Genomic DNA, 17,390 nt, shown 5'->3' with positions numbered 1-17,390 from the left:
ATGTGTTCTAGTTCGCCAGCTGCTGGAATGCAATACACCAGAAATGGAATGGCTTTTTAAAAAGGGAAGTTTAATAAGTTACAAGTGTACAGTTCTAAGGCCATGAAAATGTCCCAATTAAAGCAAGTCTATAAAAATGTGCAATCTAAGGAACTGAGGGAAAGATATCTTGATTCAAGAAAGGCCGATGAAGTTCAGGGTTTCTCTCTCATCTGGAAAGGCACATGGCGAACACAGCCTTGTCCGCTTGCTTCCTCTCCAGGCCTCTTGCTTTGTGAAGGTTCCTTAGGGGCATTTTCTCCTTCATCTCCAAAGGTTGCTGGCTGGTGGCCTCAGTGGTTCTCTCGGCCTGGTGGCTCTGCGCGGCTCTGCTGTGGCCTTCTCGTTGCTCTCAAAAGGCATTCTCTCAAAAACAGTCTCCTCTTCTGTAGGACTCAGGAGAGTGGGTGGAGACACATCTCCATCTAATCAAGTTTAATACCCACAACTGATTGAGTCACATCTCTGTGGAGACAACCTAACCAAGTTTCCAACTGAATAGGAATAGAAGAAATCGTTGCTCCAGCAAGATTGATTAGGATTAAAAGATGCCTTTTCTAGGGTACATAAATCCTTTCAAACCGGTACAATATACCATACAATAAAAAAGTTTTTTAAAAAGTCACAGAGTCTGTGATTTATCAGAATAACCTCTTGTACTTTATGTTGCCTTTATCGCGTTCTTGGTTGTTTAAGGAAAAACAAGCAAATATTGGTTCACAGAAACCCATCTTCCTGTTTAACATAATGTTCACCTCAAGCTCAAACCCTAAAGAATGTCTTGTTGTTTTTTTTTAATCTCAAATTGTCTTTAAGATTTTCCAAAATGTCCCTGGAGAATTCCAAAGGATTTTCTCTTTCATCTTTTTTTTTTTTTTAAAGAGGTGCAAGAAATAGTTAGGTTCATTGAATGCTAAGAATTTTATAGGAAATGTCAAATTAAAAGGAATGTCTAACCTTCTGATCAGTTGAATTTAGACTGATGCAATATATAAATATTTAAAGATCGCATAAAGTTCCTAAAGACGTGACAACGTTCTCCCTGTCCACGGTATGTCCTGATAGAGGCCTATGCGACGCTGTACAGCAGATCTGTGGTGTTAGTCACGGTTTCTAGTTATTCTTAGAAAAATGTTACATGCCACAGAAACAACCAGATTTCCTTGTCAGTTTTGCAGTTTTATTCTGCTATTTCTCTGAAAGTGCAACTGCAAGTCAAAACTTCATTTCAGAAAAAAAAAATTAAGCAAAGAGAAGCAAGGCAAACCGTTAAATTATATTCTATCTGTTAATTAACATAGCCCTAGCGAAAATATGAATGAGAAACAAAAAAACCTTCTACTATGGTCTGTGGTTGGTAACCTCAATGTAAATTGCCAAATGTTTTGCGTCTAGAAATAGCTTCATTTAGAAAATGCTCATGAAGGAAGTAGAGCCCAGACTGTAAGCTCATGCAGCAGTCACATTTGCTCCTGCACTTTGGGTGCTGTTTCTAAATTTTAAGGTGCTTAGTCCTTTGGGTGTATCCTAGCAGCTCCCTGGAACTTTGGGGTACACTTTGGGTGTGACATCTGAGACTCAGAATTGGCGCTCTCCAGCTCTGGAATCCTGAAGGTACTGCATTAGTTCTAGACGATGGCACCATGCGCCAACTGCTGAGGAAACTGAGGGCATCAGGCTTCTATTAAGGATGTAAATAGAGCTAATCTAGTTGAGACCAAAGTGAACCAGAATGCAAGGTAAAAAGTGGCACTGTGTATTCGAAATCCTTAAGACCAACCAAGGACGCATTTATTTTATTCAAAGTAATTTTAACTCCCTTTGGCACACCACTTTCTTTAGCCTGGTTGGTCAGTTTGTTTGGACAACCTAACTCAGTTTTATTTAACATAAAACCTAGGATAGGGAAGGAGTTCCTGGTTTCCTGTACAAGTTAATGTTATACCCTGATACTTTTCAGAGTGTCTTAAACATGAAATGAAAACTCATCTTCATTTTATTTATAAAATCCCTTGAGAGACTGGGGAACGAAAGCATGGAACTATTAAACTTTCCCACCTGGGGAATTCCTGCTAGTCTCTCAAGCAATACGTGTTCCTAATTTACTGAAATTGTCAAGGTGCTAAATCTAAGATCTACTCCTTTGGGAAAACATAAATTTCCCCCATTTAAACTTATAACAGGGATACCTATGAAAATAAACTCTAGAATATATGAGCCTTGCCTCCTAAAAAGAAATATGCTAATAAGCCAAGCCTTAGATCCTGAAGCTTGCTCTTATAAAACTTATTTCTGTAAGGACCAAATAACGCCTAATTATAATGCCAAAGAGCCACCTCCCCCCCCCCCCCGAAAACCTCCTCGTTACTCAGGTGGGGCCTCTCTCTAAGCCAAACTTTGCAAATAAACTCTTTACTTTTCCCCTACATGGGACATGACTTCCAGGGGTGAACCTGTCTGGCACCAAGGGTTCAGTACCAAATGTTGAAGCTTTCAAGAGAGACCATGACTAAAAGGGGGAAATATTGAATAAATTAGACTTTCCATGGCTCAGAGAGTTCAAATGAAGTCCGGAGGTCATTCTAAAAGTTTGCCTATTGCAGGTCTCGGCCAGATATCAGGAACTACGACAGCATGCAAAGCCTCGAGCAAACATGCTCCTGAGAGCGCTGGGACATCCGGACAGGGATAAAATCTGAATCCAGTTCTGTTCTGCCAGACAGATTCGCAACATTCCTTATAAACATTAAAGTATTCTTATTATAAAACTTGTCTCGGGCGGGCCGCGGTGGCTCAGCGGGCAAAGTGCTTGCCTGCTATGCCGGAGGACCTCGGTTCGATTCCCGGCCCCAGCCCATGTAACAAAAACGGAGAAACAGAATACAATAAAACAAGAAAATGTTTAAAAATGTTTCCCTTTCTTTCTTCCTTCCTTCCTTCTATCCTTCCTTCCTTCTCTCTGTCTTTCCTTTAAAAAAAAAAAAAAAAAAAAAAAAAAAAACTTGTCTCTATCTCCTACCCTAGTCTGTGGAGGACTGCCACAGACAGCAAGGATACTTCAACCCAAAACAGGAAGTTAAGGAGTAGATACAGTTACAGTCTAAGAAAATTTATTCCTCCGACCCCTGACGGCAGCACCCTTCTCCAGCAGGAAGAGGCTGAAGTGGTAGATGCTCAGGTCCGTCAAGGTTGAGGAATGGACAAGCAAAAGGGGGGAACTGTGAGTGAGAATTGACAAATATAATTATGGTTTACTGAACTTTACTTAGATGCTTATTAACCTTCTGGTATATTGAAATGCAGCCAACAGGCAAACACTTGCAACTGTTACACCTCACTAGCCTGGGTGCCTTGATGCTGTGCTCTGTAAGTGTAAATGAAGAGCCCGGTGAAAACGAGTGTGAAAACTAGTGACCCTAGACTTCTACTGTTTTGGAACTTAAAAGTCTTGTGATTCTGAAGTTGGAATGGACAGTGCATAAAGATCCTCATAGATGGGAGAAGGATCAAAGAAGGAGGAGGAGGTATAACAGAGAGAGCAAGATTTGACAAATGAGTATGACCACTGAATCAATATATTAATATTCCTTCCAGTATTTAAGAGCAGCTAGAAGGAAAACTCTGAGATGGTGGAGTGGTAGCCCATGACAAACTCTGGGATCTGTTCTGTAACTCCTTGTTGATGTGTGCTTGAAACTATTGCTTTTTCCTTTCTTTGTTTCGTATATATGTTATATTTTATAATAAAAACGTTTAAACAATAGTATTGGCAAAGTCCTGTGAGGGATGGGAGAAAAAAATAGGGAACCATTAAGCTTTACCACTGTTACTCTCAAATACTAGGGACTCCCAAGTCACTAGGCCAAGCCCCTGATCTTGACGCTTGCTCTTGTGAAGCTGATTTCTGCAGCCAAGAAGCTCAACCCACCTATAGTTATGCCTAAGAATCACCTCCAGAGAACCTCTTCTGTTGCTCAGATGTGGCCTCTCTCTCTAAGCCCAACTCTGCAAGTGAAATCATTGGCCTCCCCCCTACGTGGGACATGACATCCAGTGGTGAAAGTCCCCCTGGCAGCATGGGAGATGACCTTCAGGGATGAGCCTGGCCCTGGCATCATGGGATTCACAGTGCCATCCTGACCAAAAGGTGGAAAAGAAGCATAATAAATAAGGTATCAGTGGCTGAGAGAGTTCAAATAGAGTCGAAAGGCTACTCTGGAGGCTACTCTCATGCAAGCTTCAGCTAGATATAGCTAATTACCAGGGTTTGCCAAATTCGAACCAAAACCATATCTGTCAACTCTGAAGAACACCTAGGGCTCTATCTGAGATTCTACAAAAGTTTCACAGGCTAAGATTACTTTCCAGAAACTTATAACCTCCAGATGAGTTCCTAGGCCAGACAGGTCCTGAAACCCAGAGGGTCCAGCCTCTCCAGAACATCCACTAGCTCTACTGCCCATCCCATAGTATTGACATCCCCTTCCAATATCAAAAAGCTAGAATGGGTATAGCCCAAATACCCCTAAAAATAAGGAGAAAGATCAAAGGAGAAGGAGGGGTCATAACAGAGAAGACAGGGTTTAACCAAGGAGTATGACTGCTAAATCAGTAAATTGAGATTTCTTTAGGTCTCCAGGATCTTGGAACAGCTAGAAGGGAAAACCTTAAATTTTGGAACTGTAACCCATACTAAACTCTGAAATCTGTTCTATAACTACTTGTTACAATGCACTTTGAAATTTCTTGCTTTTTTGCATTTATGTTAAATTTCACAATAAAAATTTTTTTTTTTAAAAAAAAGCCTTGTGATTATGTTAACAGCCTCCTTAATATTTATTAATAAAGAAATGTGAGCCAACCCACTGCAATCCCTACCTTATCACATTAGGTGGGGCCAGTTCTAACCAGAGCTGACATGCACAACAGCCCAAATTTAACCCATCGTATCCTCTTTCTCATCATAATACTAAAAATCACACCCATAATCATATCACGCTGCCATCTCCCTTACCTACGTCCTGTGACCAGCAGGTACGCCCTTTGCCCATGCCCCATCATCTCCCCAGTCTCGCCATCTCAGACCACCGCAGTTATCAGCCGAAGCCGTCCTTGCCCAAGGTGCCATAAGGCTGTCGGCACTGTCCATCTCAGGGAGGCAGAGCCAGGCCCAGCCAGCCGCTGTTCTCCTGACATCGTGCTTTGCAGTAAAAGCGCTTTCGCTCTTTAAACCCCTGGGTCAAATGTTGGCTGCTACGTGCATGGGGCAGCGAGCCTGGCTATGCCACAGAGGTAAAACTGTCTCTATCACCGATGGCTTGATTTCATATGCAGGAAATCCTAAGGACTCCATTAGAAAACAATTAGAACCAAGAAATGAGTTCAGCAAATTTGCCAGATACAGATCAATATACAAAAATCTACTGTCTTTTGATACACTTTTGATAAGCAATCAAAAAATGAAATTAAGAAAACAGGTCCCTTTACAGTAGCATCAGAAAGAATAAGATATTTAGGATTAAAAACAAAAGATAAAAGAAAAAAACCCAAAAGATGTGCAAAATATATACTCTGAAAATAAGAAAACATTGTCAAAAGAAATTAAAGATTTAAATAAGTGGAAAGACATTCCGTGTTCATGGACCCAAGGACTTCGTGTGGTCAAGATGGAAATCCACCCCAAACAGAGCAACAGATTCAGTGCGATCCCTAGCAGATCCCAGCTGCCTTCTATGTAGAAATTGCCTTAAAAGCTGATTTAAAAGTCATATGGAATTGCAAGGACCCAGAATAGCTAAAACAATTTTGAAAATGAAGAACAAAGCAGGAGGACTCATACTTCACAATTTCAAAACTTACTACAAATGGCTGTGGTCCTGGCATAAGGACAGACATATGTATCAATGTATATATACATTGTATTTAGTGTCAAAGAGTTGTCTACTTAGAACGGTAAAAATGATTTTTATGTTATATATATATTTTACAATTAGAATAAGTTATAAAAAAGGAAGGCAGCACCGACACATGCTATAACAAACATCACACACACACTAGGGAAAACCACAATGAGATCCCACTTTGCACCACAGGATGGCTGGAATGCAAAAGCCACATAACAAGTGCCGGCGAGGACGTGGAGAAATCAGAACCTCAGGCATCGCTGGTGGAACGTGAGATGCCGTAGCCGCCACGGAAAACAGTATGCAGTTCCTCAAATAGTTAAACACAGAATTACTGTATCAACCAGCAGTTCCACGGAAAACTGAGAACAAATATGCATGCAAAAACTTGTGCACAAACATTTATAGCAGCATCACTCTTAACAGCCAAGAGGCGGAAAGAACCCAAGTTCTTTCCATCAGCAGACGAATGGACAAGCAAATCGTGGTCCATCCACATGGTGGAATGTTATTTGGTCATAAATCAGAAGGAAGCTGTACACCACGGGCGAACCTGATTGTGCTAAGGACGTCAGCCACAAAGGGGCACATGCATTATGACTGTGTTTATACCAAGTGTTCAGAACAGGCAGACCAGTCAGAAGGTAGGTCACTGCTCAGAGCTGGGCAGTGGTGGGGGCTCGGCTAACGGGTATAGGGTTTCTTTCTAAGGTGAGAAAAATGTTCCAAAATTGACTGGTGATGGCTGCTCAGATCTGTGGATAAACTAAACCCCACCAAATTGTATACTTTACATGGCTGAATTGTCCATGTGAATATCTCAGGAGAGCTGTTTAAAAAATTGCTTGTATCATTCTACACTAGCCATGAGCCATGCGAAATAAAAGTTAGACTTAGCTCTAATGTCGCCTCTTCCAAGCAGTCTTCCCTGACCTCTGGGAGGGAGTGTCTCTCCTTGGGGCTAGCACAGCTTTACCTCCCCCGGAGTGGCCAAGAGGCTGTCACCACCCTCACCCCCACCCCCAGCTCAGGCCTGGCACAGGGGTGCAGATGACCGGGTGGGGGTTGCAGGCTGAGAAATAGGGACCACTCCCCACCCACCACATCACATCTTCTGCAAACAAGGAGGGCTATGTGGTGGGCGCCACCATCCCCAGCCCCCACCGCCTCCCAAGAGGCAACACCAGGCCCTGGCTGGGGTGGGGGATGTGATGACAGGGACCGCGTGGCTTCCAGCTCCACCCTCTCCAGGACCCCTTGGACTCCCGGGGGTCTCCTTCCTCCCCCCACACCTGAGAACACCCCCACCCACCTCCCCAGGGCATCCAGGAGGATACTGACAGGGCCCTTCCGTGACGCGCAGGACGTGACCCTGCGTGAGATCTGCGGCGCTCTCCCTGAAGCCCCCCCTGCGGTGGCTTGTCTGACCCCCCGCAGCATGGGGTCTGTCCCCTCTGGGACGCCTGCCCCTGCCAAGTGGGGGTCTGGGGCCCACCATGGGCTGTAGCAGGCTCAGGACGCTTCGCCTCAGCCTGCTGCCTGCTCTCCTGCCCCCAGAGCTCAGAGGCAGCTGGGGCAGGGCATGGGGACCCATATCACAGCTCGTAAGCCTGTGTGCATGCTTACGCCTGTGTGCATGCTTACGCCTGTGTGCGTGCTCACGCCTGTGTGTGTGTGTGCAGAATCGGGGAGCTGGGCACCTCACACTCTCTCCAGATCTTTGCCCTTGTGCACCCCCCTTCTCTCAAAGCAGAGAGAAGGATGAGCTGGAGACTGAGGCTGCTGGGGTTCCCCCGAGAGGAGGCTCTTTGCCTACCGTCCCCGCTGTGTGGCCCCACGAGACCTCAAGAGGTGCATGGTCCCCGCCTGCCCCATTAGTGTCATGTATGTGAGCTTCACCCTTGCACGCCGTGGGGGGTGGCATGTGTGCACATTGATGTGTGTGCATGGCTGTGCAGGACAGCAGGGTGGGCGTCCCGGAGGGTTGGACCCCCCACAGGCCCTCCCCAGCACCCACAGACGTGGCCCTGGCAGCTGTATGGGGGCCGGTGCCCCATGGGACCACAGTGTCATGAGGGGACTGCTGGTGGTGACCAGGGCGCTCATTCTCACGCTCACACTTGGCTTCCAGGGACCAGCAAGGGCCAGGCTGGGCCTGGGGAGCTCAGGGCCGTGTGCCTCGCTGGCAGTCTGGGCGCAGGTCCGAGTCACCCTGTACAGGCCCCTGGGCTCCAACAGCTCCTCAGGCCCCGGCTGCTTCTCTCCTGCCCCGTCTCCTAGAGAGGGTGCCGACACCAGCGGGAGGGAGGTGGCTCACGATTCACACCAATGCTCTGGGCACCCCCCGGGCAAGCTCCATATTTCTCAGGGATAACCCAGGCCACTGCCCTGACACGACCTAAGGTGCAGACCAGCTCATCCTCATACCACTGAGGAAGACACCAAGGGTCAGAGGGGTTGAATAACTGGCCCAAAGACACACAGACAGTACATGGTTGGCACCCCCACTCCCACCCCAGCACAGCCTCATCCCAGCCTGGCACAGGGGTGGCAGGTGCTCAGCAACAGGGAGGGCTGAAGTCCACTGCAGTGGCCCCGCTCCCTGGCCTCACACCCGCAAGCCCGTTTTCTCTGTCCTTTCAGTTTCCCCTCCTTGTCTTCCTCTTCCCAGAATCCTTCTCCAAAAGAGAATCAAAAGCAAAAACCAAAACTGAAAATCTCCTGTGGAGGCCCGGCGAGCCGCCACGCAGAGAGCCCGCTACTGCCGACAGAGGGGCCCTCGCTGGGCTCTGCGAGACGCGCGCTGGCCCACTCTCTGCCCCCCAGGAATGCCCACCCACAAGCACACACACACGTGTGTTCACATATACACATGCACACTCCTGGGGCTCATGTAGAACCCAAACGCCAAGGCCACCCCAGGCAGGGCTCATCGTGGCCGGGGGCCCCACCCGGCAGCTGGCCCTCGGGCCAGGCCCTGACCCCCCCACGCTCACCTGGCCAGACGGGCAACAACCCACGGAGCCCCCCGACCGCACGCAGAGCCCTGGTCCCCGCTGCCAGCCCCAGGAGCATCCTGGATTCCACGCAGCCTCCCGGGGCCGGTCTGGGGGTGCTGGCCACGGGCGGCTTCTGATCCCCCCCAGCCCAGAGCTGACCCCCTCCCCACCCCTGGTGCTCACCCAGCGCCTGGGGCTCCTCCTGGCTGGTGCCGGCCAGGGGCAGGGGGTGCCGGGCCCAGGGATGGGCCGCCAGCCCTGGCCCCCGCCCGCTCGGCCACCGGCGCCTCCCCTCAGGGACTTCCTGCTGCCAGGCCCGGGCACCGCACTTCCTGCCCCCCACCGCAGGCCCGCCCCCTGCTGGGGCCCGCTGGGTCCCCTCCCCGCCGCTGTGGGCAGGGACCCCTCCCCGGCCCCAGGCCTAGGCCAGCTGGACCCCGGGACGAAGCACCCTGCTGGGCCCCTCGGCAACACCCCTCACCCCTCAGGGCCCCGGACCCCAGCACCCAGACCCCACTGCACAGGGAGCTCACCCTCTCCCAGCGCAGCCCAGCTCTGACCTACCGGAGGTCCCTCCAGGAGTGGGCGCCGTCTTGGCACCTCTCACTCCAAGGCGGGCCTCGGCCTCCCAGCCCGGACCCGGGCACTGCCCAGCAGCTCGCCCTCCCCACGCCGGGTTCCTAACGGGAGGCCCACCCCCACCCTGGCAGCCCCTGCCCCCTGGGGGCTCACCGAGCACCTCCCGTCACCCCCGCGCCTGCCCTGGTCCCACTCAGAAGGCCCCCCTCCAGGGCCTGCCCGCCCCCCCCACCCCACATCCCCCAGGTCCCCCTGCCAGGGCCGGGAAGCTATGGAGCTGGGATTCGAACCCGGGACCTGCCTCTCCTCCTATGAGCGCTAAGCCCAGGTAGGGCATGGCCAAGCGGGGTGCGGCGGCTGAGGGAGGCGGCTTTCCACAGCCCGGGCTCCTCCACACAGCCCCCGAGTCGCAGTTGCCCCGCCTCAGCTGCCCGCTGTCCTGGGAGGACAGGGCCGCCCCCACCCCCACCGCCCTTGGCGCCCCAGAAGCCTCAGGAATAAAGCAGATAGAGTCCCGAGCTAGCCCGTGACCCTCTAACCTGGAGGACACCAGGGCCACCGACCACACGCAGCTCGTCCAATCAAAGGTTTTTCTGTAAAAACCTGCGCCTAGAAATGCCAAGTCGGAGCACCACTGGGTTGTTCCCTGAATCTGTGCCCCCGAACTGCAAGGCTGACTCCCCAATAAATGCCTCTGTGGCCTCGCAGATGGGTGTGCTGTAGCTCAGGCGACACACGACTGTCCCCGACTAACACGCAGTTACCAAGCTGCGCTGCCAGCATGGGTGTGGGGCGCAGGGGGGCCAAGGGTGGCACCCCACTCCTGCTGTCAGGCCCCCCCCAGGCACAGCTGCCCGGCTCCCCCAGCCTCCCCCAGCCCGCACAGAAGGCTCGTGTCAGCAGAAAGCTGGCCTGGGCAGACAGATGGATGGCCCAGACGGGGAGGGGCGGGGTGGGGCCTCTTCCGCCCCTCCTGCATCCAGGGCGGTCAGCGGGCCCTGGCGTCACACCCAGCTGGGCGTCCATCCTGGCGCAGTCCTTCGCCAGCTGTGTGATCTCAAGCTACTGACTCAACCCCTCTGAGCCATGGCACCTTCGCCTGTGAAACGGGTGCTGAGAATTCTCAGAAAATAGTGGGCGAGGAACCGCTGGGTGGGGTCAGGCCTGGGTCTACAGCCAGGACAGCGCTGGGATGGGGTGGGGGCACGTGAGGCTGTGGGGGTTCAGAGGAAGGGCCAGGCCCAGTGGGCGCTGGATCAGGGGAGGCTTCCTGGAGGAGGGGGTGCCGGTCCTCAAGAGAGGAGAGGGGTCTGCTGGGGTGGGTGTGGGTGAGGGAGTTGTGGGCAGGCCGGGGGCTTGGAGTGAGCCACGGCCCAGGGCTGGGGAGGGATCCACGGGCAAATGGCAGGTGAGTTCAGGGAGGCTGGGGGGTGCGCTGCTGGTTTGAGAACTGGGGACCGGCCAGCTCCCCCAGGACATCCAGCCCTCACTGGACAGACAGGAGTCCTGAGGTTGGGGTGGGATCTGGCACCGCCCCCAACCCCACGGGGGGTGCCGGAGGAGCCAGGCCCAACCAGGTGAGAGGAGAGCAGGAGCCCACCGGAGCCCTCACTGATTGTGGGGAGGTGGGGTCTGGAGCAGGCCACAAGAGGAACCCCTCCCCAACCCCAGCACACCGGCCCACCCGCCTCCTTGGGAAGGCTGCAGTCAGAGCCCTGGGCTACTATGTGACCTCAGCAGCCCCACCTCTCGGGCCTCAGTTTCCCCACGTCCACTCCCATTTCCTGAGGCAGCCGTTCCCAGCTGGGGACACACCCCAGCACGGAGACACCCCAGGACGGGCAGGCCCCTCACAGCTGCCAGGCCGGGAGACCTGTGGCTGGGCACGGCCGGGGCTCACCCACACCGGGCAGACCCCCGCCTTCCCGCTTCCACCCTCCCAAAGTCAGGGTGGCCCCTCCGAGAGCCTGCACCTCCAGCTGGACAAGTTGGGACCCATGTGGGCCCGGCCCCCGCCCACAGTCCTCCGGCCACGGCCCCCGGACTTGCTGTCCAAGTCCTGGCCCCCAGACCACCCACCTAGCCAGCCCTGCCCTCGTCTCAGTTGTAGCCCCCCAAAATGGAAGCCGCCTCCACACATGCTCGCTCACCCTTCCCGAGAGCAGAACCATCTAGAACTGAGAGCTGGAGGCCGTGCTCGCCCCAGCTGAGTGAGCAGCACAGTTCCCAGCAGCAGCCACAGACCTAGGACCTGCTCCCAGGCCGAGGCTGACAGAACAGTGTGGGGGACACCCTGTGGCCCGCGAATGAGGCAGAGCACAAAAGTCTGCACAGCGTCATGAGGGCCCTCCCGGCAACACCGACACCTGGTCTCAGGGGCTGGCCGTGGCGTGCTGGAGGCAACACGGCAGGAGAACGTGCTGGCCCCCCTCACCAACACACAGCACCGTCGCGGACCCGATGGGGTGACCCGTGTGGGCCCCACCCCTTTCCTTCCCCATTAAGCCCTAACCCACGGCCCCACTGTGAGAGCTTTGGGGGAGACTGCTCGGTTCCTTGCAAAGTGCACTCACACCAAACCACCTTCCCACCGAGAGCCCTTTCTCTTGGTGGCGCTGGGCCAGGCGCTGGGTGTGACCCCCAGGGCTGGGGTCACAGTACTGCACCCCTTCTCTGAACTCTCCAGCCCGGCAGCCCCACCCCACCCACTGAGCGCCTCCACATGGGTCTCGGGCACCCCCCTCGAGTCCCGGCCCTGCCAAGCTCCCAGGGCCCAGGTCGCCCCTGGGCAGGGCCCAAGAGATGGATGGAGGGACAGACGGGCTCAGGGTCACGTTCGCACAGCCCTGTGGCCAGCCCATGCCACGACAGTCCCTCGGAGCCGGGGTGAGGAGTGTGAGTCGGAAAGCAAGTCTGCATCTCAGCGAGCGTCTCCAAAGAACAAGCGTCCAGCATGGCCGTGACCTCTGCACGCAGCCCGGGGGACCGGCCACGGTGCACTGCAGGACAGGAACAGGCAGACACACAGGACAGCAGGGTCCCCAGGAGACAGTGGGGGCCGGGCTGGGGGCAGGTGCTCAGGGCTGCAGGGTGCCGAGGTGGGAGGCAGGCAGGCCATTCCCGGGGCTAGGGGGGCACGGCCAGGCCCACAGGCAGGGCAGGGGAAGAGGGGTGCTGGTGGGGAGGGGCTTCTGCTCTGAGACCTGCCCCTCTCTGCCCGAGGGCAGCAGTGGCCCCTCTGCAGGGTGATTTTGAGAGAGGTCTTTTGGGAGCCAGGGCATCCCCCACGCCATCAGGACCCAGGAGGGGCAGACACAGGTCGGGGAGGGCAGGTGGGGTGGGAGGCAAGGCGGGCAGGGGCAGCCTGGTCTGAAGACGCCCTCCTGCCCCGAACCCTGCCGCGGCAGTGTTTCCAGGATTCACACTCCAGTTCATCATAAACACAAGTTTCCACCTCTTAACTACTGAAAAAACACTGTCGAGAGAGGTGACGTGGGCCTGCCACCCCCGGCTTCCTGGCACGTCACATGTGGGTGCAGCCGGGCCCCCCGCCCCCACGAAGCCGGCCTGGGCACCCTGCACGGGGTGATGGCACCCCTGCCGTGATGGCATCCCTGCCGACGCCCCCCAGCATGAGGGGGCTGCTCCCTGCCTGGCATGGGTGGCAGAGGGCAGCCTGACTGCACCCCATCCTGGCCAAGTACGCTCAAGGCCTCAGTTTCCCCATCTACAGAGTGGGGTGGCCAGCTCTGGTGGGGTTGCCTCAGGGACTGTCGGTGGAGAGGGTGGGCAGCTTCTCCAGGGCACCCAGCCCCAGGGTCCTGGTGGCACAGGCCACGTACTGAGCACGGGGGTGCCCTCAGAATGCCTGCTCTACTCGGAGGACCCCCGGAGCCTTCCAGGAAGCCCCGGTCCCCCGCGCACACCCACCGACAGCCGTGGTCATCCCCACCCTGTCCCTGTGCCCAGTTGGGCCTTGGGCCTGGGCCTCAGCCCTCTGCACACACTCCATCCAGATGCCAGCCCCCTGGGTGGGACCCTGTCCTCAGCCCCCACCCCTGCCCCTCTCCAGCAGGCCTCAGACGACTGCAGAACGCTCCCCCAGCCCCACAGGGGGCCGCCCTTACCCACACTCCTCGGGTCTGCTCTCCCCACGCCAGCTCAGGGGTCTCCGCGCCTCCGTCCCCTGCGCAGCACACGGCCGGGGCCAGTGTCCTCTCTCCACCCCAGCTGCTGCCCACCCCAGACTTGCTTGCAAATTAATGTTCATCTCACCCCAATGAACCCCAGTTCTGCGTCTCCTCCTGGGGGGCCTTTGGCTGCATGGCGGGTGCACAGCGCGGGAGCTTCGCTGCCCCCCCAGCTGAACCTGGCCCTTCCCCATGTGGTCCTGGCCAGCACCCATCCTCTCTGGCCCCAAGGGCACCCACTCCCCAGGGACACCCGCTCCTCAGGGGCATCCGCTCCCCGAGGGCACCCGCTCCCCAAGGGCACCTGCTCCCCAAGGGCACCCGCTCCCCAAGGGCACCTGCTCCCCAAGTGCACCTGCTCCCCGAGGGCACCTGCTCCCCAAGTGCACCCGCTCCCCAAGGGCACCCACTCCCCAGGGGCACCCACTCCCCAGGGGCACCCACACCCCGGGGGTACCCGCTCCCCAAGGGCACCCGCTCCCCGAGGGCACCTGCTCCCCAAGTGCACCCGCTCCCCAAGGGCACCCACTCCCCAGGGGCACCCACACCCCGGGGGTACCCGCTCCCCAAGGGCACCCGCTCCCCAAGGGCACCCGCTCCCCGAGGGCACCTGCTCCCCAAGTGCACCCGCTCCCCAAGGGCACCCACTCCCCAGGGGCACCCACTCCCCAGGGGCACCTGCTCCCCGAGGGCACCTGCTCCCCAGGGGCACCTGCTCCCCAGGGGTACCCGTTCCCCAGGGTCACCCGCTCCCCAAGTGCACCCGCTCCCTGAGGGCACCCGCTCCCCGAGGGCACCCGCTCCCCAGGGGCACCCACTCCCCAAGGGGCACCCACTCCCCAGGGGCACCTGCTCCCCAAGGGCACCCGATCCCTGAGGGCACCCACTTCCCAGGGGCACCCACTCCCCAAGGGCACCCGCTCCCCAGGGACACCCGCTCCCCAGGGACACCCGCTTCCCAGGGGCATCCGCTCCCCGAGGGCACCCACTCCCCAGGGGCACCCACTCCCCAGGGGCACCCGCTCCCCAGGGGCACCCACTCCCCAGGGACACCCGCTCCCCAGGGGCATCCGCTCCCCAAGGGCACCCGCTCCCCAAGGGCACCCGCTCCCCGAGGGCACCTGCTCCCCAAGTGCACCCGCTCCCCAAGGGCACCCACTCCCCAAGGGCACCCACTCCCCAGGGGCACCCACTCCCCAGGGGCACCCACACCCCGGGGGTACCCACTCCCCAAGGGCACCCGCTCCCCAAGAGCACCTGCTCCCCGAGGGCACCTGCTCCCCAAGTGCACCCGCTCCCCAAGGGCACCTGCTCCCCAGGGGCACCCACTCCCCAGGGGCACCTGCTCCCCGAGGGCACCTGCTCCCCAGGGGCACCTGCTCCCCAGGGGTACCCGTTCCCCAGGGTCACCCGCTCCCCAAGTGCACCCGCTCCCCGAGGGCACCCGCTCCCCGAGGGCACCCGCTCCCCAGGGGCACCCACTCTCCAAGGGGCACCCACTCCCCAGGGGCACCCGCTCCCCAAGGGCACCCGATCCCTGAGGGCACCCACTCCCCAGGGGCACCCACTCCCCAAGGGCACCCGCTCCCCAGGGACACCCGCTCCCCAGGGGCATCCGCTCCCCGAGGGCACCCACTCCCCAGGGGCACCCACTCCCCAGGGGTACCCGCTCCCCAGGGGCACCCACTCCCCAGGGACACCCGCTCCCCAGGGGCATCCGCTCCCCGAGGGCACCCACTCCCCAAGGGCACCCGCTCCCCAAGGGCACCCGCTCCCCAGGGGCACCCGCTCCCCAAGTACCAGCAGCCGAGCCTCATGCAGACCAGGCTGCCCCATTCAGGCCCCCACAGGGTCCCAGTGCAGGGCATGGGTCTGACCATCCCGGGGCCAGGCCACGTCCTCTGAGGTCTAGCCATGCCTGAACACTGGATGGGGGACCCCGGCAGGCAGGACCTCCCCACACCCCACCAGCGCCGCCTCACCCCTCTGGGCCACAGCTGAGCTTGCTGCCAGGGCCGTGCAGGGTCACTCAGGGCACACACCTGCTGAGCGCCACCTCGCTGAGCCCCAGAAGGTTCCGGGCAGCCATGCCATTCTCCCCCAGCCAGCCCTTCTGGTGCAGGGGGCTGCCACCCCGCACGGGTCCGAGCAACACACGCATCCCATGGCAAGAGGCTTCCCACCTGCTGAGGCCAAGACCAGGGCTCATTTAGGTGAGCAGGTGAGAAGGTGAGCAGGTGAGAAGGTGAGCAGGTGAGAAGGTGAGCAGGTGAGAAGGTGAGCAGGTGAGAAGGTGAGCAGGTGAGCAGCACCTGTGCCAGGGCAGCCGCGCGGTGGGCTGGGGGGGGCGGAGGGGCAGGGTACCCCAGGGCCGAACCTTCTCCTGCTTTCCCATTGTGGAAGCTGAGCCAGCGGCAGCCCTGGGCCACCCGGCCAGCACAGCCTATGATCCACAGGCCACCACTTCCCTGTCACCCATCCTGGGGAACCCAAGGGACTGGGTCCTGGCTGACCCCCCATTTCCTGTCTGGGGCCTGACTTCGGGAACGCTGCTGGCCCCGCCCTGGGTGGGCAATGCCCCCCACCTGTGAGGACAGTGAGGCTGTGGGCAGGAGCCGGGGACACCGGTGGGCATTCTGCAAGGGACACTGGAGAGGCACAGCAGTGGACGGGGAGGCGAAGGGTGGGCACAGGTCTGGCCTCTGTTCAGGGGGCTGGCCAGGAAACGCCCAGCCACGAGCCCCGGGCCCCGCCGGCCGCCGCCTTGGGATGGGTGGTGCCTACTCCAAACCAGGCTCTGGGCCTCAGTTTCCACATCTGGAACAAGGGCTGTTGGGGGAGGGGGGAACTGTGCAGTCACAGCACGACCTCTGCCCTCCAGGGACAGTGAGGAAACAGGATCCAAGTTTCGGGCATGATGAGGGGCTGCTCCAGGTGCGGGGCCAGGGAGGGCCGCCCGAGGCAGCTGAGCTGGCACGCGGCGTGGACACAACGGGGCCACTGGGCAGCTGAGAACATGGGGAGCGGGAGGGGCCCAGGAACCGGGCGAGGTTGTCGGCCGCGGGGCCGCGATGTGCGGGCAGGAGCTCGGGGAGTTGGGGTCTGGGGCCTTGCCTCTCCCGCAGCCCCCCTTTCCCAGTCCCCAGGGTTCTGGGCATTGGGGGAGGGGCAGGGCAGTGCCACCTGCGGGCACAGACACACCTCCAGCCCAGGACCCAGGCTGCCCCCGCCCTCCGACAGACACACCAATCCGCTAGGGGTGGCAGCCCCTCTGACTCACCCCCATGACACCCATCCACCCAGACGGACACCCCAGCCAGGGCCCCGGGGGCTCCTCTGCTGCCTCTTGGGTGGGAGTACAGCTGAGTAAAGGTCCTGGGGCCAGCGCGAGGGGAGAGGGGTGTGCATGGGGATGGAAGGGAAGGAGGCGGCCCAGCCAGGGGCCTCCCGAGGACAGGGTGCCACAGCTCCTGGGGTCTGTGACCCAGGGGAGAGGGCCCTGGCCTGGGGCTGCGTGAGGTGCCCAGGGAGACGAGGCCCCTCCTGCCCCTGGGCACACAGTGAGGACACGGACACGAGGCTTGTGGCGGGGGGGGGAGCGCGTTGGAGGCAGCCAGAGAGGGCAGCCCCGCTGCTCCTTGCCTGAGCCGGGGTCAACACGCTGGGGACTCGGGGGGTGT

General features: G+C 57.8%; 1 protein-coding gene across 6 annotated transcripts in view; it reads right to left on the bottom strand.

Annotated features, from left to right (window-relative positions):
* The window catches only part of SH3BP2 (SH3 domain binding protein 2), a 47,563-nt gene that overhangs the window by 24,013 nt on the left and 6,160 nt on the right, over nt 1–17,390 (bottom strand). The window contains exon 1 of one of the 6 annotated variants that reach the window (XM_077136257.1): nt 9,125–9,220. The exons of the other annotated variants lie outside the window; for them this stretch is intronic. The gene's annotated coding sequence lies outside the window, so the exon portion shown is untranslated. Of the gene's footprint in view, nt 1–9,124; nt 9,221–17,390 lie in introns of those variants that run through there. 6 annotated transcript variants of the gene reach the window in all.

The sequence above is a fragment of the Tamandua tetradactyla genome, chromosome 19 (genome assembly GCF_023851605.1).
Source record: "Tamandua tetradactyla isolate mTamTet1 chromosome 19, mTamTet1.pri, whole genome shotgun sequence".
NCBI lineage: Eukaryota > Metazoa > Chordata > Mammalia > Pilosa > Myrmecophagidae > Tamandua > Tamandua tetradactyla.
The sequence above is the reverse complement of the archived record's forward strand: the minus strand, read 5'-3'. Positions and strand labels throughout refer to the sequence as shown.